We start from the raw sequence: 17,170 nt of genomic DNA, 5'->3' as shown, positions 1-17,170 counted from the left end.
TGCGAACAAGAAAAGCAGGCATTCATTCTAGATCTTTGTTTGCTTGATAGTTTGCATCACATTGTGGTCAGCGTGTATTGCATAGTATCTAGGGCTGCTTTGTTAGAGTTTGAGTGGACATTAGGGTAGCTACTGTGCTGATGCTTTTACAAAACCCAACGCGTAATAACAATAGGGCTCCCTCATATACGAACTCGGCTATGTGCCAATGGCGGAAAAGGAAGCGGTCCTTTGTAATCGAAATCAACTCGTGAAGCCGACTTCAGCACATCTTATAGAGCAAGCATACGCAGTACTTAGAACTATCACTGCAGTCGCACGCCACGTCCACCTTGATTCAAAACGTTTTCAAAATAGTTTACTTTTGAGCCCTGTTTTGGCAAGCTTATGGTACCCCTCAAATTCCAATTCCGTACAGGGTTGTCAAGAGGACCCTCCTCAACCGCTTCCTTGAGCGTTTCGACATTAGGAATGCCGCAAGTTTCCAGTATACTAGTCTGGCCCGAGCTAATGTTCGGCCTGTCAGCGTTAATACAAATACATATCTCAACTCTGGGTGGCATTGTGAACAAACGCACAAAATCAGGAAGTCGCCGCTCCCACAGTTCTTCGCTGAGTGTTTAGATGATGTTTAGATGAGTGTCTAGATGAGTTTAGATCAAAATTACGAGACATCTTAAGAAAAAGCACGCGCTAGATGAGAGCTGTTTCGCCGCTGAGGGCCGAAATCTGGCTGAGACAAAACCACAAACTTTTTCGAAAACATCATACAGAAACCCAGGGAATTCTTTCCGACTTCCAATGGCAGTTACCCTGCAAAAGTAATGCGTTTCTTAAGAACTCTAATTTAGCGCGAAAGTGATGACAACAGTAACAAAAGAAGTAAGGTGAAATGAAAATTGGTTTTCTGCAGAAGGAAATGGCGCAGTATCTGTCTCACATCTCTGCGGACACCCGAACCGCGCTGTAAGGGAAGGGATAAAGGAGGGAGTGAAAGAAGAAAGGAGGAAAGAGGTGCCGTAGTGGAGGGCTCTGGAATAATTTCGACCACCAGGAGATCATTAACGTGCACTAACATCGCACAGCACACGGGGGCCTTAGCGTTTCGCCTCCATCGAAACGCAGCCGCCGCGGTCGGGTTTGAACCCGGGTATTGCGGATCAGTAGCCGAACGCGCTCAGCACTGAGCCAACGCGAGAGAAATTCGGCGATGATATGGTTTTTGAACGAGTCCCTCGAATGACTGAAAGCGCCACCTTTTGCATTACCAGTCCACTGATGCTCGCGGGCAATTTAGACACCTTATTAATAAGATTGGGAAGTGCACGCCTACGATGTTCTTTTTTCGCCCTTATGAGCTCTATGGGTATATGCTCTATGAGAAGAGTGTGTGGCAACTTATGTGCACTATTGTCTTCAGCAGTGCGCGCGGAGGAGGAGCACGCTAGTTGCCAAGTTTTTCCAAAGCAGCAGTAAATACGAAGTTCTCTTACCAGTGCGGTGCCTCACAAATGTGCGTGCTCAACCCGCAGCACTAATTTAACGGGGGGATTTGTCACAACATCACTAATAAACAAATTCACGGCAAGGAAACGTGACAGTTTGGAAACATGAGGACCTGCGTCTGGAAAGAGACGGTCTGGATTAGGACGTTAGCATCTAAAGCGAAGTACTGTCGGGGTCAAAAGACTCTGACCACCCACCCCCTCCAAGTTCCGAACCGTGCCGCGCTGCAAGGGTCGCAAGCAGACGATGCACTTCTGGTGTCAAGACCAGCGGTCACCAGAGCAACCAGATGTGACCTCTTGTAGCACGAAAAATGAAAATGAAAATGTGTTTTGGGGAAAAGGAAATGTAGCATTAACTGTCTCACATATATCGGTGGACATTCGAACTGCGCCATAAGAAAAGGGAGGAACGTGCGAGTGAAGATTTCTACCAGCTGGAGATCGTTAACGGGCACTGACATCGCACAGCACACGGGCTCGAAACGCGGACACCACGGCTCAGCAACTGAGCGCCCTAACCACTGAGTCACCGTGGTGGGTATCTTGTTTTACCTCTTTGGCAATTTTGAAAAACTTTAAACTTTGGGGCGTACCATAGAAGGCAGTGACGATGCCGGAAAGAGCGGCGGGCTGGTTGCTCCAGATTTGCTACACACCTGTGCCACACAGGCATGTGAGCCGTGGAATTCTGCTACGTTGGCCCAAGCTCCAGTAGACCGAGCTTGCCTAAATAACGCCGTTGCCAGCCCAACAACGAGACGCTCCAAACACTAGCGGAGATCGTTACGGCAGCGTTCCGCTTCGATAGTACTCGAAACTTTCCATATCTGGTACTTTCATAAAACTGCTGAAGCAAATACGATAGCAATATATATGAAAGTAAGAATGGTAAAATAAAGGAAGATCAAGATTATACGATCAACACTTCGAGCAGTGTGTGAAAGGTTGACAACTAGCATTATGGTGATGCCCAGGTCCGCAGGTCTTGTTCATTGATACGTTTCATGAGGAGGTTAGAGAACTGAGAGCAGTTGGCTTCTGAAATATTAATGAAAGTCAGGCTTCAAACATAAGGGTCGATACAGGCCGAGCCATATAAATTAAGGGGACACTTAAGCTCTGCCCTAAAGATATCACGAGACAGCGTTAATGTATATTTGCTACATTTTTCTTATTTAATGCCTTCGTTCCAGTTATGCCTTCTGAAGTATCAATGAAAGTCAGGCTTCAAACATACAGCTCGATGATGCGAGCCATTTAAATTAAGGGAGCACCTAAGGTCCACCCTAAAAGTATGACGCGAGAGCATTATGTTTATTTGCTTTTTTTCTTATTTACTGCCTACATTTTAATTACACACACTTATTCATTTAAGGTATACCGGACAACACAACACACGAGGTCTCCCTTTAATGGCCTACTTGACATAGAGGGCCTTTTCGAAAACTAATGAAAGTTATTTGAAAACTGTTTTTCTCCGCCTATGAGCATTTATTGGGATTCATATGTTTATTGTTTTGCTGCATACACTGAAATTCAGTCCAAGTGATTTGGACTCTAGGTGATGAGGGCCATATGTTGTTAGTGGCTATTTATGAATAAAATAACAATGAAATGAAAAGATGTTGCTAGCCGCGGCATCTGCCATCGGAACCTGAACCACCTGAGGGGCGACGAGCGGGAATAAAATGACCGAGAAAGGACAGGGACAGGGAAAGAAAAGGGGAGCGATAGTAAGAAAGAATAGGGATAGGGGCAGTATACATTATGTACAAATAAATAATATGTAAATAGATGCGGGATGCTGCGCCGCGCATGATACGGTGTACTAGGGCCATATGAGTTTATAAAACTGGACGCGACAATGAATCATTCTTGCGTCACTCTAGCTCGACACAAAAAGTTCCTCCATGCATAACCGCTTGTTCAATCCTATATTCGTTGCTTACACTAATTACTAATGATTAAGAGAACGATGCCAGCACTGCTATTATTTTAAAAAAGTTCGATCATTTCGTCGGCGGCTGCTGTTAGGGAGCCTGCAGCCGACAAAGGGGTCAATTTTGGAAGGATGGAGCCAACCACGAGTGCAGGCGTAGTCGCAACGAAGATCAAACCTGCATTGCAGAAAAGAAACACAATTTTTTACTGTAGATTCACTTTCAGAACGTTTTCTTACGGGTGCAAGGGAGGGTAAAAACAGACCAACCAACTCTAAGTTGTCGCACTACGTTGTCCACTTTTAAACCAATTGTAAGCCGAAATGGGCAAAAAAGACGAGCTTCGCAAGATCAAGGCTGCAAATGTGGCAGAACCGACACTGCAGGCCACTATCGAGATCAAGGCTCCCCGGTGCACAAGAAGTGATATGGGCCATTATAGAGTTCATTTATAGAGTGTTTGATGTAAATGAGCCTCTAGAAAAGCATGGCGCTTGAAAAAAATCCCTCAAGTCTTCATGTTCGTGACGTGGCAAAACAAAACTTTAGGGGGCGATTGTTCGGACTGATGCGGCAGAAGTGCGTTAGCTTGCTCCTTTCAGTCGCCAATATATTCCAGTTCCTATTTATTCCATTTCAGATCCTATTCCAATTTCCACTGCGCAATCACGCAAAATGTCTTACAATGATGATAGATCGCGGCGAAATTTCACACTCTTAATGATAATTGATGCACCACTGGTTTCTGAGAAGGTAGACCTGCCGCAAGGCTCATTTTCGTACTGACAGTTTTTTCATTACGATGTATATTTTGCACGTACGGTTGATCTTGTCTGAGTCATTTGCATTTTTGCTGAGTTCTTTAGCGTCTTCCTCCTAACATAGAGAGGGAATGACTAGCAGGTTGTTAGGGGGACAGGAAACAGGCGGCAGGTGAAGAGAGGAAAATCCCCTCTTAATGCCAGCTTGAAGGTGAAGGCTTCACAAATACCCCGACACCGCTGAAGAGTTTCCTTTTTCATGATCCTCCCAATGCTCTCACATTAAAACTCTCACAGGAAATGCAACAACTCAAGGATATTTACATTTCTTTTCAAATTTCGTCACGCAAGGATACCACCGGCATTTAGTCAGTACGTCCGCTGGAGTAAACAATTTTTCTCGCTCATTACAAAGATTGTATCATATCAACCACAAAATCAGCAACTGAGGTCAATTTTTAGTAGTATGTCGCTTAAGTGGGTAGAAAAATGGAACATTCGAACTGCTGCTCTGATGACAAAGCAAAGCAGGAGTGAATGCGACATTTCACTCCTCTGAATATACATATCTGAATATTTCACTCCTCTTAATATATATTAAACAATGGCTGGAGAGGCTAAAGTTGCCAGTTTATTCCTGAAGCGTGGCTGCCTCCACTAATAAGAGCGCAGAGGTGGCCAAAATAAAAGTGCGGTTTCTGCTCGCGATGGCAAGCTGAGAGTGTGACAGCAGCCAATACTCATCGAAAACAAGAAAATCTTACCAGAATCTTTCTTTCGTTTTAAGGTTCCCTTTGGTGACAAAAGTGGAGTTTTGTGTAGTGATTAACACTGAAGATACTTGTACAGAAAGCAAAAGACGACAGCGTGCCGCAGTTAGATCCAAATCCACGATAAGAAGCGTCAGGTAACCACTGACCTAGAGCGGCGACTGCTTCGTATTCTGTTTTTGGGTGCCCGTATGTTGCGTGTGCTTAAAAATTAGAGTGTTGTCCGTTTTTTTCTTTCGGTTTGGTTTTTGGGGCTTAACTTCCTGAAGTGACTAAGGCTATCAGGGACGACTCGCTAAAGGTCTCCGGAAATTTCGACATCCTAACGTTCTTTAACGTGCACTGACGCCGCAGAGTATACGGGCCTCTAGAATTTCGCCTTCAACGAAATCAAACTGCCAGGGCCAGGATCGAACCCGTGTCTTTCGGGTGAGCAGCCGAGCGCCATAACCACTGAGCCGCGGCGGCGGCAGCTGTCCGTTCGCCAAGAGTGGACCGTTCGCCTTGTTACCCTTTTTAATGTTCCTTCTGTCCAGCTCCTTTCTACAAGAAAGACCACGTCGGCTACAAAGAACGCGCTAGGTGAAAGAACCAACTAGGTTAAAAACAAGTTCTGCTACATAGATGTCACCTGCGATCAACCCAGTCATCCTCTGCGCCGATCGAAGGGAAGCCGCGGTGGTGGCCACGATTGCAGAGCATCTTGCAACACCTCCGGCAGCTGAGGTCCCGGAGCCAAGACTTCGGCCAGCGTCAGGCCCAGCAGGATGAGCCACACCACCACAAGGATCGCGTCGGCTGCAAACTTGCACGACAGCTGGCAGCACTCGCGGACGCGCAGCTGCAAACAAAGTTTTCTAAAGCTGCAACATAATTTGGTGATGCACAGCGGATTGGCAGTTTCCTGTGGCGGTTGAAATGCTTTGACACCTTAAGCAAAAATCATGCAAATGGGACTAACTGCCCTATAGAAACATAGAATCATTGTAGAAGCTACGATTGTCAGAGGCTGCTTTTTCACAATTTAAAAGTGATGCACAACTATTCAGACCGAAATATGCACAACGTGAGCCACGTAGCAAATTTATGACAACGAGTTGTATCCAGTATAAATGTAGGACGAGCTATGGAACACACTATTCACACAAATTTCTAACCTGCTGAACCATCCTGATCTGACTGTTGTCATGAAAACCAGTTCCTCTTTTCGTGCTTTCCGACAACCGGGTAAGATTTTCTCAAACATGATGATCATTTCAAACCTGGCCTCAGACAGGAAGACGCTGATCTGCCCTAATCGAAGGGGCTTTATTTCCTTGCTTCTTATATGCATTTTAATTGTGCACAATGCAGCATTTCCAAAAGCTGCACTGAAGCCAACAAATTGCAGCAGCCGGAGCTGTACTCGTTGCACTGTTCTTGGCCGTCTCGAAGGAAGGTGGCAGGTCTGGACCGCCGAGGTGTCGTCAAGGGTCCCGTCGTGCAACGAGCTGCTCAGCAGCGTGTCATTCGAGTATCGGCACTGGCCAGAAGTCAGGTGGCGACATCCTGTGTTCGGCTGGACAAAACGATTCTGATTCACTGATTTTTAACACGCAGTGTAGAGGCCTGGTTTTGCTTTTCTCATCTCTAAAGCATAAAAAGAGCCCGCCCTAGGTTCCAAGAGCCTTCTCAGAGTTTACTCCTTACTGTTGGCACCGTATGCTCCCGCGTCTTTCTCTTTAATGGCGCGGTCTTGTTGGAAGTAATCATTGCTTGAATTCACTTTTTCAAAATTTGCCCTTCTTCGTAATTTGAGTGAAGACGCTTATTTGCCCTAAGTAAGCGGAGGGGTTTTATTTCCTTGCTTTTTATATACATACTAAATGTGCACAATGCAGCATTGCAATCTCGCAAGAGGGGGCGGTGAGCATAGTAAGCGAGAACGTCTTAATATGATAATAAAAAATAAAACTAAGAGAGAGCGCAGATCGACGAAGGTAAAAACACATCTAAATATACTGAATGTTTATGTGAAGCAAGAAACAAATATTTGTTATTATAGAAGGGAGTAACAGTGCTTGCCGGAAATAAAGTTTCCAAAGCTTGCCAGCCTACCAGAGCGACACTTAGAGAGTGGTTTGATGATAACTTGCGTTTGCACATATGGTCGCCAAGCTCGGAAGCGAGGCGCAGAAGGCCGCATCGAACATGGAAGCCCCTGCCGTCAAGAAGGTGTCTGTGAGCACCATGCCGACAAGGATCTTGACTGGCACCAGGTAGGCCATGAACTCATGAATACGACGAAGAGGAGACCATACAGAACAATCGGCGCCATTGGTGCAAGTACCTTTGCAGGAACGGCTGACTTTGATAATCAGTGTGCTCCTTCTACTGGTCTGGCAGCTGATGCCAGCGGCTGTTGTGCAGGAAAAAGCAGATCTCTTTAAAGCATAAAAAACCAGAACTTCGATACCAAGATAAACAATGAAAGAGCAGATATTCTGCAAGTATGAGTTCCTCAACTTACGGATGGCGCAGCTTCTCAAAGCGCCGTTGTTGTTGTTGTTGTTAGCCTATCAAAAGATGACACATACCCACACTGGGGTATCGGCCAAGAATCGGGTGGCTATTCACCACAACGCAGATAATAAAAAGGAAAAGCACGTGGGAGCGCAACACCGGTGAATTCTTCCTCATGAACAGAAAAGGTATGAGAGTTTTGATTTCAAAATTGTAAGAATAATATAGAGAGGGAATAAATCATAATGATTAAGTCAAAATGTAATGTACAAACAGATCTGTGGCTGAATCCAAATGTGGTGGCGCCAAATGATAGCAAGAGCGGGCTGCTCAAACTAAGGCCAAGATGCTGCAAGTGCTCCTCCAGCAACCTTTTTCTCAGAGAGTTGAATCGGCGACAATACAGCCAAAAATGTTCTATAGATTCACGCTCACGGCAAAATGCACAAAGGGGAGAGAGCGCCAAACCCGACTTGTGTAAATAGAAAATTAGAGGGGATATGCGGCAGCGCAGCCTCGTCAGTGGTACTTCAAGCTGGCCGAGAGCAACAAATTTTCCTGTTCCAATAATAATTAAGGTGCTCATAATCCGCCGATGTTAAAAGTGTTGTGTCTTCGTGCTTAAAAACGCACGTCGCCGAAATCTAGATGCTGTAATATAGCCTGTAGCCGGGATGATTGGCAACACGGGGCCGCTGAGGGAAGTCCTTGCGAGATTGTAAGCAATCTCATTTACTGCCACACTGCTGTGACCGGGAACCCATACTAAAGAAGAAGGCTCAAATGCGGAGGAAGTAGGTATAAGAAAGTTGTCAAAATGGGACCGTCAACATGTGCAGCGAGGGACAAACACAAAAAATCAGTAATTACTGCAACTGCTGTAATAGAGGTGTCTAGCCTTGGTTGAGCAAGTACAACTGCTAGAAACTCTGCTTGAAAAATAGGGGCGAAATCTGGAAGGCGCAGTGAAAAGGACCAGTCTAAATGCGAGCAAAATATTCCCACACCTGCTTTTTCATTGCATTGCGATGCGTCAGTGGCTATTGCTATATCTGTAGGTAGGGTCCTCAGATGATCTTCTAGTAGACCATTTAGAATACTCGGTGGCAAAAGTTTTGCATTTTTTGGGAATATGTCGTCGAAAACAATGAGGACAGCGGGCCCATTGCGAAGCGCAGGATGGATATCATAAATGTTTACATCTAAAGGCTGAAGTAATCTTTGCACAAACACTACGTGAGGGGAATTGAAACGAGGCCAGGGGACCCCAAAAAAGTAGGTCTGCTGACAGCAGAAAATGCTTTGGGAACGGTGGAAATTGGGTTCATAGATCCTGAGGTCGTGAAAATGAAGTCGTGATAAAAGAGACGGAATGTGGGCTTCGAGGTACAGCACGTTGGTAGCCACAAAATTTGGAAGGCCGAGGCACATGCAAAGTGCTTCCCTCTCTAAAAGGACGAGAGGACGAAGTTTATATGTAGCCGAGCCTGAAAACAACATTGATCCAAATTCTAAAATTGGCCTAACATACATTATGTAGATCATTAATAGCGCATTTCTGCGCATGCCGCACCGGTGACGACATAATCTCGGTAACATGCCCACGGCACGAGCCCCTTTCGCCGCGACATGGTCAATGTGAGGTCGCCAGGTGAGTTTTGTTGTCATAAATGATGCCTAAGTATTTTAGGGATTGAACCTGCGGTATTATTTTTAACTGGCAAGTGAGAGAGAGCACTAAAGGAGTGTATAGAGGGAAAACAAGGGTGGCGCACTTGCCAACATTTAACTTCAGGTGTAATGCGCTCAACCAGTGCTCAAGTGTATTCAGATATGACTGCAACAGAACATACAGGGAATGTATATCCGGCGCAGCAGCAAAAAACGCAATGTCGTCCGCATAGACGTAAGTGCGTACATGGCGGTGGAGAGGAATTCAGCTCAACAGAATATTAAAGAGCACCGGAGAAAGAACAGCTCCTTGCGGTACACCTCGCGTTTGTCTGTACCTCTCTGAATGAACACCATTATGGATGCAAAAGAATTCCCTGTTATAAAGAAATCCAGATATCCATGCAACTATATAATCTGGAAATTGAAGAGACTGTAGCCTATGTATCAGGATGGAGTGTTCTACACTGTCGTAAGCTTTGGCGATGTCTAACGTAACCAAAGCCGCGACCAGGCGTTGACGACGAGCAAGGAGAATTCCGCTCTCAAGATCAGCATGTACATTCCATATCGAACACCGTGGCCGGAAACCGAGTTGGCACGGGCTGAGTATAGTTTTGCGGTCCACAATGGCTGACACCCGAATTAGTACCACGTTTGATGTTAAAGAAATTGGCCTAATATTATCCAATTCATAGCCTCCACCCTGATTTTTAAGTAAAGGGATCACCTTGGACAGCTTCCACTCAGAAGGTATCCAAGCGTGTATGAGAGAGTAGTTTATTAGGTGCAATAAAGAGTTGGGAGACTCTTCAAAGAGAATCTTGAGCATCTTTGTAGTAACACCATCAGGACCAGGAGCAGCAGCTGGCAATCTCTGGACAACTTGTGAAAGCTCTGATAGATTTACTTGTGAGGCATTATCATTTGGCACGACTGGTGTAAACAACATTGGGCGCAAAGGTAGTAGACGAGAACCGCTTTTGCAGGCTTGTGGCAATTAATTCAACCGCTTGGAAAGCTTCTTCAGGTGACATAAATAATGACTGAAAATTATGAGAGGGCATGAGCTGTTTCCTAGACTGTAGAAAACCAAATAGTGCACATCGAGTGCCCGCCTTTGAAAGATAATCGTAGTGTTCTGAGTCATATTTTTCCTTTGCGCAAGAAACTGTTCGTTTAAAGGTGGCTGCAATAAATTTATAATCACTCCAGTTATTCGGGCATTGGTTATGAAGAAGCTTTTTCCATGCTGCCTTCCTCCGCCTGTAATCTCTTGTACAGTCCGCATCCCACCAGATAGAAGAATTCCCTTTTGTTGGCCTCACCAGGAACTGCGACTTTTTAAGGCTTTCCTCTATAGCCAGACATATGCTTGCTGACTGGTGGGCCTCGGCGATGATAGACACTGAAGCAAGGGCAGAGCGCAACGCCGTCTGAAATCTGTCATAATTTACATGTGACCGCAACTGAGAATACGCCGCAGTTACACGACATATGATATCAAAATGAATAGGTATATGGTCACTTGAGGTGCCGCTATCAACAGTCGACCAATTCGTTACGCCAATTCCAGGACTAATGAACGTGAGATCTAAAACAGATTGAGTGTGTGAGCGAAGATAAGTGGCCGATCCTGAATTTAAGCACATCAGGTTGTCATCAGAAACCCAGTCCCATAGGCGCTTGCCGCATGTATTAGTCCTAAACCCCCGACACATGGTGAGAATTGAAGTCCCCAGCCACGAGAACTGGATTTTTACAGTTAGCGAGTAACAAGTCCAGACGTCTAACATCCTGGACTCCATTGGGGAAATAACAATTTGCTATTGAAAATGGAGAGCACCCAGGAAGTACAAAGTCTAGTGCCAAAATCTCACAGTCAGGAGACATTTGTTCAAAAGATACCATAGCCCTGTGGCAAAATTTTGAAGAGACTAAAGTGCGCCGTTGCAGTGGAGCGCGGGAAGAACTTTGGCTTTCTTCATTTGCCTCTTCTTCGATTATATCGCAAGTAGGGCCCCTATCGACTGCCGTAGCTCCACTACCCTGCTCAACATCTCGGAATATTTTGTCAGCAGCAATCGTTCATAGCACTCGCCGCTCCAGAACCAGACTCCCTGGTTATGATAACTCCCAGAAAGCCTGTCGGAATCTAGAAGAAAGACGCATATCTTATCGCGCCGCCAAAATTTTAAATAGATGTGAGTTCCGGGATCGCCCGGACACGCGTGTCGTCATGCAGGACATGCAGGACTGTAGGGAAACGAGGCTGCAGACGACTCAGCCCGCGCGCTCAACCAGCGGGCATCGACTCACCGCCTAAGGTATCAGAACCTTATCCGGCTATCACTTACAAAAAAAAAATAATTGTTATATCAAACACAGCATAGCCACTTTCATCCCCCTGCGAAATGGCTAGCCAAAAGCGAGGAGCGTTGGCTTCTTTGCTTATATACCAACACGGTATAGTGCCCGGCAGCGCTGCAATATTTTAATCTGGCTTTCAGCGGGGAGTGCCCGCACTGAGGGTGCGCGTTTTTGGACGTGTACCACATGGTGTAGGCATGCCCCTCTAACCCTGTTTACCACCTTTTCCCCTCACCTACACGAAAGAGCTGGGAGGCTGCCCTGCTCGGCTGCTCTACGTTAGAGAGAGCCAGAGCGTCCTCGTCACTGGGGCCAGAACTGTCGCGGAAGCCAGGGGGCTCCCGGACTACGGACCCCTCCTATTATCTGTAAGGAGCTTGGCATTTAATCATAAATAAATGTTTTTCACCGCCACTTTCATTTCCTATGACTGCCATCACGCGAAATACCTGACCGACACGCATGCACTCGGAAACAAGAACAAGTTACTAAACCTACACAGCCAAAGGCTACGGCAATGCCTACGCTTATTCTGTTAGGACTGAGAAAGAGCACACATTTTATAGAGACTGGTCAACACATGGGTAGCGCCTGTTTTTGCATACAGGAAAGGCGGCACAGAGGTTTGGTCGACTACAACTATTTCGCTAGTCATTCTTTCAAAGATAACAGATGAAGTCATCTTTGTGAGGAATTTGAAGGTCGCTTACCGTTTTGCCTAGATGCGTAAAGTTGAGAGCGCATTTCAACAAATAAGAGAGGTGTAGAGATACCGCGGGGGCTATAGTCACATATTTTAAGAGCCTGAAAGGGCTGGCTCCTCTTTAAAAATACATTTTTCTTCAAAAATGTTCCATTCTGTGGTTCAGTAATGTAATTCTTCTTGGCAAGTACCCCTAAACGAACGGCGTATCATATAGACATCCTGCATGTTTGTAAACAAACGAGGTGGCGCTGCATTAGCGAGCGGGCTCGTGGTAGGCAAAAGGCCAGGGATTGTCGTCGCGCAGAGGTGTTGAGCGCGGGTTTTCAAGGCTTGTAGGTGCGTTTTCAGTTTCTGCGAATCACAGCAATGGTGGATGTTTACAGCTTAGTAATTTCTTGAACTACACGAGCTCGCGTTGGCCACGTGCGGTGTATTCAGAGAAATAGTTCGCCACTGTGTATTGTATATATGGTTAGTGGTAAACAGAAAGCGTTTCTGCCGTTGATTTCTACGCTAGGCATTGAATAAAATAGGAAGTTTTTGACACTCTGCTCTAGCCAGAATGATTTTGCTTCGGGACAGTAGTGACAGGATGTGCTGGCGATCTTTTGGCGGAGCAGACGTGCGCTCACCATCTGTTGACATACGTAGGTGTCGTGCTGTGCGAAAAGTGGGGACAGCGTCGTGTCCTTATTCTCCTCTAGCTGTCCCGCTTAAGCGCTGTTTTTATCCGCAGGATCACGCACCAGCCAGGCCGACTTCTCCCCTTGTTAAACTGGTCGATTTGGTGAAAAATTTTGATTTTTGCAATTTATTTTCTTTGCCCTGGGGTGTCCTGTTTCGTGACGAAAAATTATAGCAAAATATTCACTAGAAATTTATAAAGTACGCTTTCGAGATGCGGTGTCGTCGAAAATTGTGACGTAATTCCTTTGAGGCTTTCTTTGAGTTCAGGGCCGCATTTCTTTGACCAAAGCGGAAGCGAAGAGGCCAAAAACGAGGAAATTAATAAACGTTAATTATAAGGTTCGTTTTCTGAACTTTCACGTTTTCTGCTATTGCCATCACTCACACCTTCGTAATTTCGTAACGCATGAAAATAAAATGGTTCTATTCCTGAGACGATTCCTGAGACGTTGAGGAGTGTAATTTATCTCTCGAATTTTTTTCCTACACGTGCAGTATTACGTACGTTTTTTTTTGTAAGAAAAGTTTTCACGTAACAATGCATGCATAAATACATGATCATCTAAAAAAAATAAGTAATAGCGTCATATACAAAACAGATCTTTGTGAACATGCTGGCATAAAAAATTTGCGCACTTTCTACTCAATTAGTTAAGACCTTGAGGTTACTTGACGAGGGTGTTAATTATAATTACCCAAGAACTGCACCAGGTATAGCTAAAAATAAAAGGCATTACTGAAACTAGCGTAGCAATTTCATATTTGCACCAAATATAGTTTCATATCACGTGCATAAATAACGAAAATACTTTTCATTGTCGCGCCCCCTCTCAATCTCGACACGTCTTTTAGTAGCACGGCTGCTGCTGCTTCTTTCCAAACAAGCTTCACGGTCATGGAATACATCATGAAACATTACACATACAAGGTGCAATGAAAAAGCATGTGGCTTTTAGCACACTTAAGGTACGCGAACGTGACCGCGCATGAACTTACCAGACTTCTTTCTACTCGAATCAAATAATTACGTCTTTCATATTAAGAAACACTTTCTAGTAAATATCAAATGCCATAAAACTTTCCATTAAAACATGCTGTGCTATTAACAAAAGAACGCATTCCTTGGGGGCGAGTGAACCTGCCGGCGGGAGCCCTGAGCACACCGGCTCAAGGTGATAAATGCGTGCGCAGCTACATTACGTGCTTTTTTTCCTTGCGCAGTTATAAGCGTACTATGCTGATGTTCAGGTGAATGAACGCAGTAACTTGCATGCTATTAAGTACATTGAGTGACAGTGCCGATCGAATCCCAGGCTTCGCGCTTTACTACCGCGGCCCATTCCGCGTTAGCCAGTTTACTAATGCGGTATTTATCGCGAGAAGCCTATCGGGGCTAATTTAAATTTCCTTTTATGGTACTACGTGGATAGAACAGTGACGCAGCTGATCAATACATGCTGCTGCATGATATAGAGCCGCCGGTAGCTGCAGTAGCTGCGGTTGGCACTGGCTGGCCGTAGCTTGTTTTGCCTACCATGCGAAAGTCGCTCCTGACATCAGCGCCACCGCATCTTTGTGACGTCGCGGGGTGAAGGAGGTCTATACGATACATGACTATACTTCGCTACAATTCAGCAACGAGATAATTTTTTATGAAAAATAAAGATGGCAAATTTCTTTAGACGCTAATTAAAGCCACTGTAATTTTTTAAACGAAAAAAATTCATGCGGCTGAAAAAAATTCATGCGGTTAAGGCGGAGCTTTAGCGTCCAGTCCAATTTTTTTTAACTGGCGCGGCAACGCAGCCGTGCAGCCTAGCAATCTCTCGAATGTTGTGCTGAATCACGTGATACATCAGATTTTGTGTAATACATCGGATTTTGATCTACCTGTCATGCCTTGTAGTCAAAGCGCCATCAATTCCTCTCCACCAAAAGATTTTTTCTCTCTCTCAGCTAATCCAGGATACACAAAGCGAAAGCTGTCGGCGTTCATTGTGGTCATTGGCGATGGCAACGTTCTAGACGCAGATGATTTTGAAGAAAAGCATATTGCGAGGAGTGCCCACTGCTCAAACCCGTTGGTAATATGGATAAAAACAAGCTGAATCACTCCAGCACTCCAGCAGCAGCTATTCTGTGTGAAACGCTGTCAACACTCACTACCAAGGTTTACCTTGATTTATCACGAACCGCGCCGAGTAATGTGCGCGTAGTCATCGAGAACCACTTGCGACGCCGGACTAACACTTTCGGCGCCGCTTCAGACCCTCGGAGAGCTTGGTGAGGTGGAAGTTCGCAGAGAGGAGATGGCGCTCACCATCGAAGCGTCAGTCATTCATTAGCGAATACAGTCTTTCTATGTCCCAGCTGGCGGTGAGCAAATGCATAGGCGGCGTCGCACTATAGATACTAGATGTAGCAAGCAAAGGAAGCGGGTGCGCGCTGTATGCGCAACAAGTGAACTCGCAACTGTTAAGAAATGCTTCCTGCAATGCTGGGGAATTGGTGGCTTAACAGGGAGCCCCGCCGTCGCAAAATTCGTCGCAATAACGACACCATCTTAGCGCAATGCTCAAAACGAACCGCACTGGTGCTGAAAGGCCTGCAACGCCTCAAACATGATGATCATTTCAAACCTGGCTTCGGACATGGGTGCGGTAAAGTTACGTTAATAATTGGCTGCGCAGCTGATAAAGCTGACTTAACCATTCTTTAGGCCAGCGATACGGACACGCGAATTTTAGCTGTTGATTCGCGCTTTTCGGGCTCTTGCAACGACTCGCACTCTCGGAAGTAATCTGCATTGTGACGGGTGTTTCATTCATATCGACTGGCTCGCCGAAATACAGTTACTTTTTTGTGAGCGCTAGGACTTGTCTATAAAAAGAAAGTGTCTGTAAGAAGTGACTACAAGACGGTTTAGGACTCTCTTCACCATCCAGCTCAACGTCGACAAACGCAGGCGACGACACTGACGCCCACTAAGGCGTCGAGCCTTTGTTAGCCGAGAGAGGCGTAACGCCATGCCGAAAAGAGGAACTCTTCTTGGGCAAACAGTAAAAAAAGGAGGTCTATTTAGCTTGAGAGGCCGACAGCATATACAGCGTACATACGACGGACCTGGCTTCAAGCACTGCTTTATCTGCATTTTGCGCAGCACCGACAATTGTGAGGATGAGTCATTTTACTTCAATGACAGGGACGCTGGCTGACGCCGCCCCAACTCTTTGTTGGCCATCCGTGTGTGCTTAAAGGGCTACCTGCCAGCCGGAGGCCATCGAGCACATATGACCGCGCACACGTCACTCAGTAGTCATCGAGGCTGTCGATTGTTGGCTAAGGATCATGGCCACTTCCGGCGAGATCCTGCTTCACAGGCGAGCTCTAGAGCAACTTGCTCCGCCGTCTCTATGTTGCGCCCTCGGATAGCTGCCGTGGAGACTGAAGCCCCTTGGCCATTGACGACCGAAGCTACTGCCGCTCCCGTCCAGCCACCCGCCGCATCAACATAGGCTACGTCGGCTATCTCTATATTACGGAACCTGAGCTCCAGAGCCTCGGCTCTCTCGGCCGAGGCCGAGGCCTCGCTCGCTTGGCAGAGGCCGAGGTGCCGAAGCACCCGCTGAGCACAGGCGGAAAGAGGAGCGCCTGCAGAATTACAAGGAAAAATTGTTGACCATTACCAATTGGGACGTACAAATTTGGACGTACAAATTGAGTGGGGGACGTAGAACCCCCACCAGACCCAATATTAAATAGTAGAGAAGCTGTCGCGTGGAGCCGGCTACATTTATAAACACGGTATGGTACACATAGTTGAGGTCGCTGGATAGATGCTCAGACTGTATTTTGCCCGCCAGAGAAGCCTGGGAGACCCTGCTAAGAAGCCGGACCCTGTGCTCCAGCGCACTACCATCCATCTGGCAGAAGAAGCCGATACCAGTCAAGGACTGCCAGCCAGCTTCTAAACGCGGACGTGCAACTCCCCGTATCCCAGGTCTGCGTGCCGGAGGTGGGGAGAAACGTCTTTTCTGTTGAACATAAAAGTTGTTCAATGAATCAATCAATCGAGACTGTCGACTCTCTGCTGCAGCATGACGAGTAAGTTTACATGCACACAGCTCACTGGCAGCAGTGTGGTGTTGGTGAAGTTGTCAGCTACCAACCTCTGCTGCTTCCACTGCCGATGGTGCGGCAGCGTCTGTAGCTAAGAAGGCAACCTCAACTCGCCGACACTGTTGGGGACACTGCA

General features: G+C 46.2%; 1 long non-coding RNA gene across 1 annotated transcript in view; it reads right to left on the bottom strand.

Annotated features, from left to right (window-relative positions):
• Positions 1 to 6,398: 6,398 nt before the first annotated feature.
• LOC144134650 (uncharacterized) overlaps positions 6,399 to 17,170 on the bottom strand; it is a 96,369-nt gene continuing 85,597 nt past the window's right edge. The window contains exon 3 of the long non-coding RNA XR_013315194.1: positions 6,399 to 6,527. This is a non-coding gene — a long non-coding RNA (uncharacterized LOC144134650). The remainder of the gene's footprint in view (positions 6,528 to 17,170) is intronic.

Source organism: Amblyomma americanum, chromosome 5 (assembly GCF_052857255.1).
Source record: "Amblyomma americanum isolate KBUSLIRL-KWMA chromosome 5, ASM5285725v1, whole genome shotgun sequence".
NCBI classification, from domain to species: Eukaryota; Metazoa; Arthropoda; class Arachnida; order Ixodida; family Ixodidae; genus Amblyomma; species Amblyomma americanum.
The sequence above is the reverse complement of the archived record's forward strand: the minus strand, read 5'-3'. Positions and strand labels throughout refer to the sequence as shown.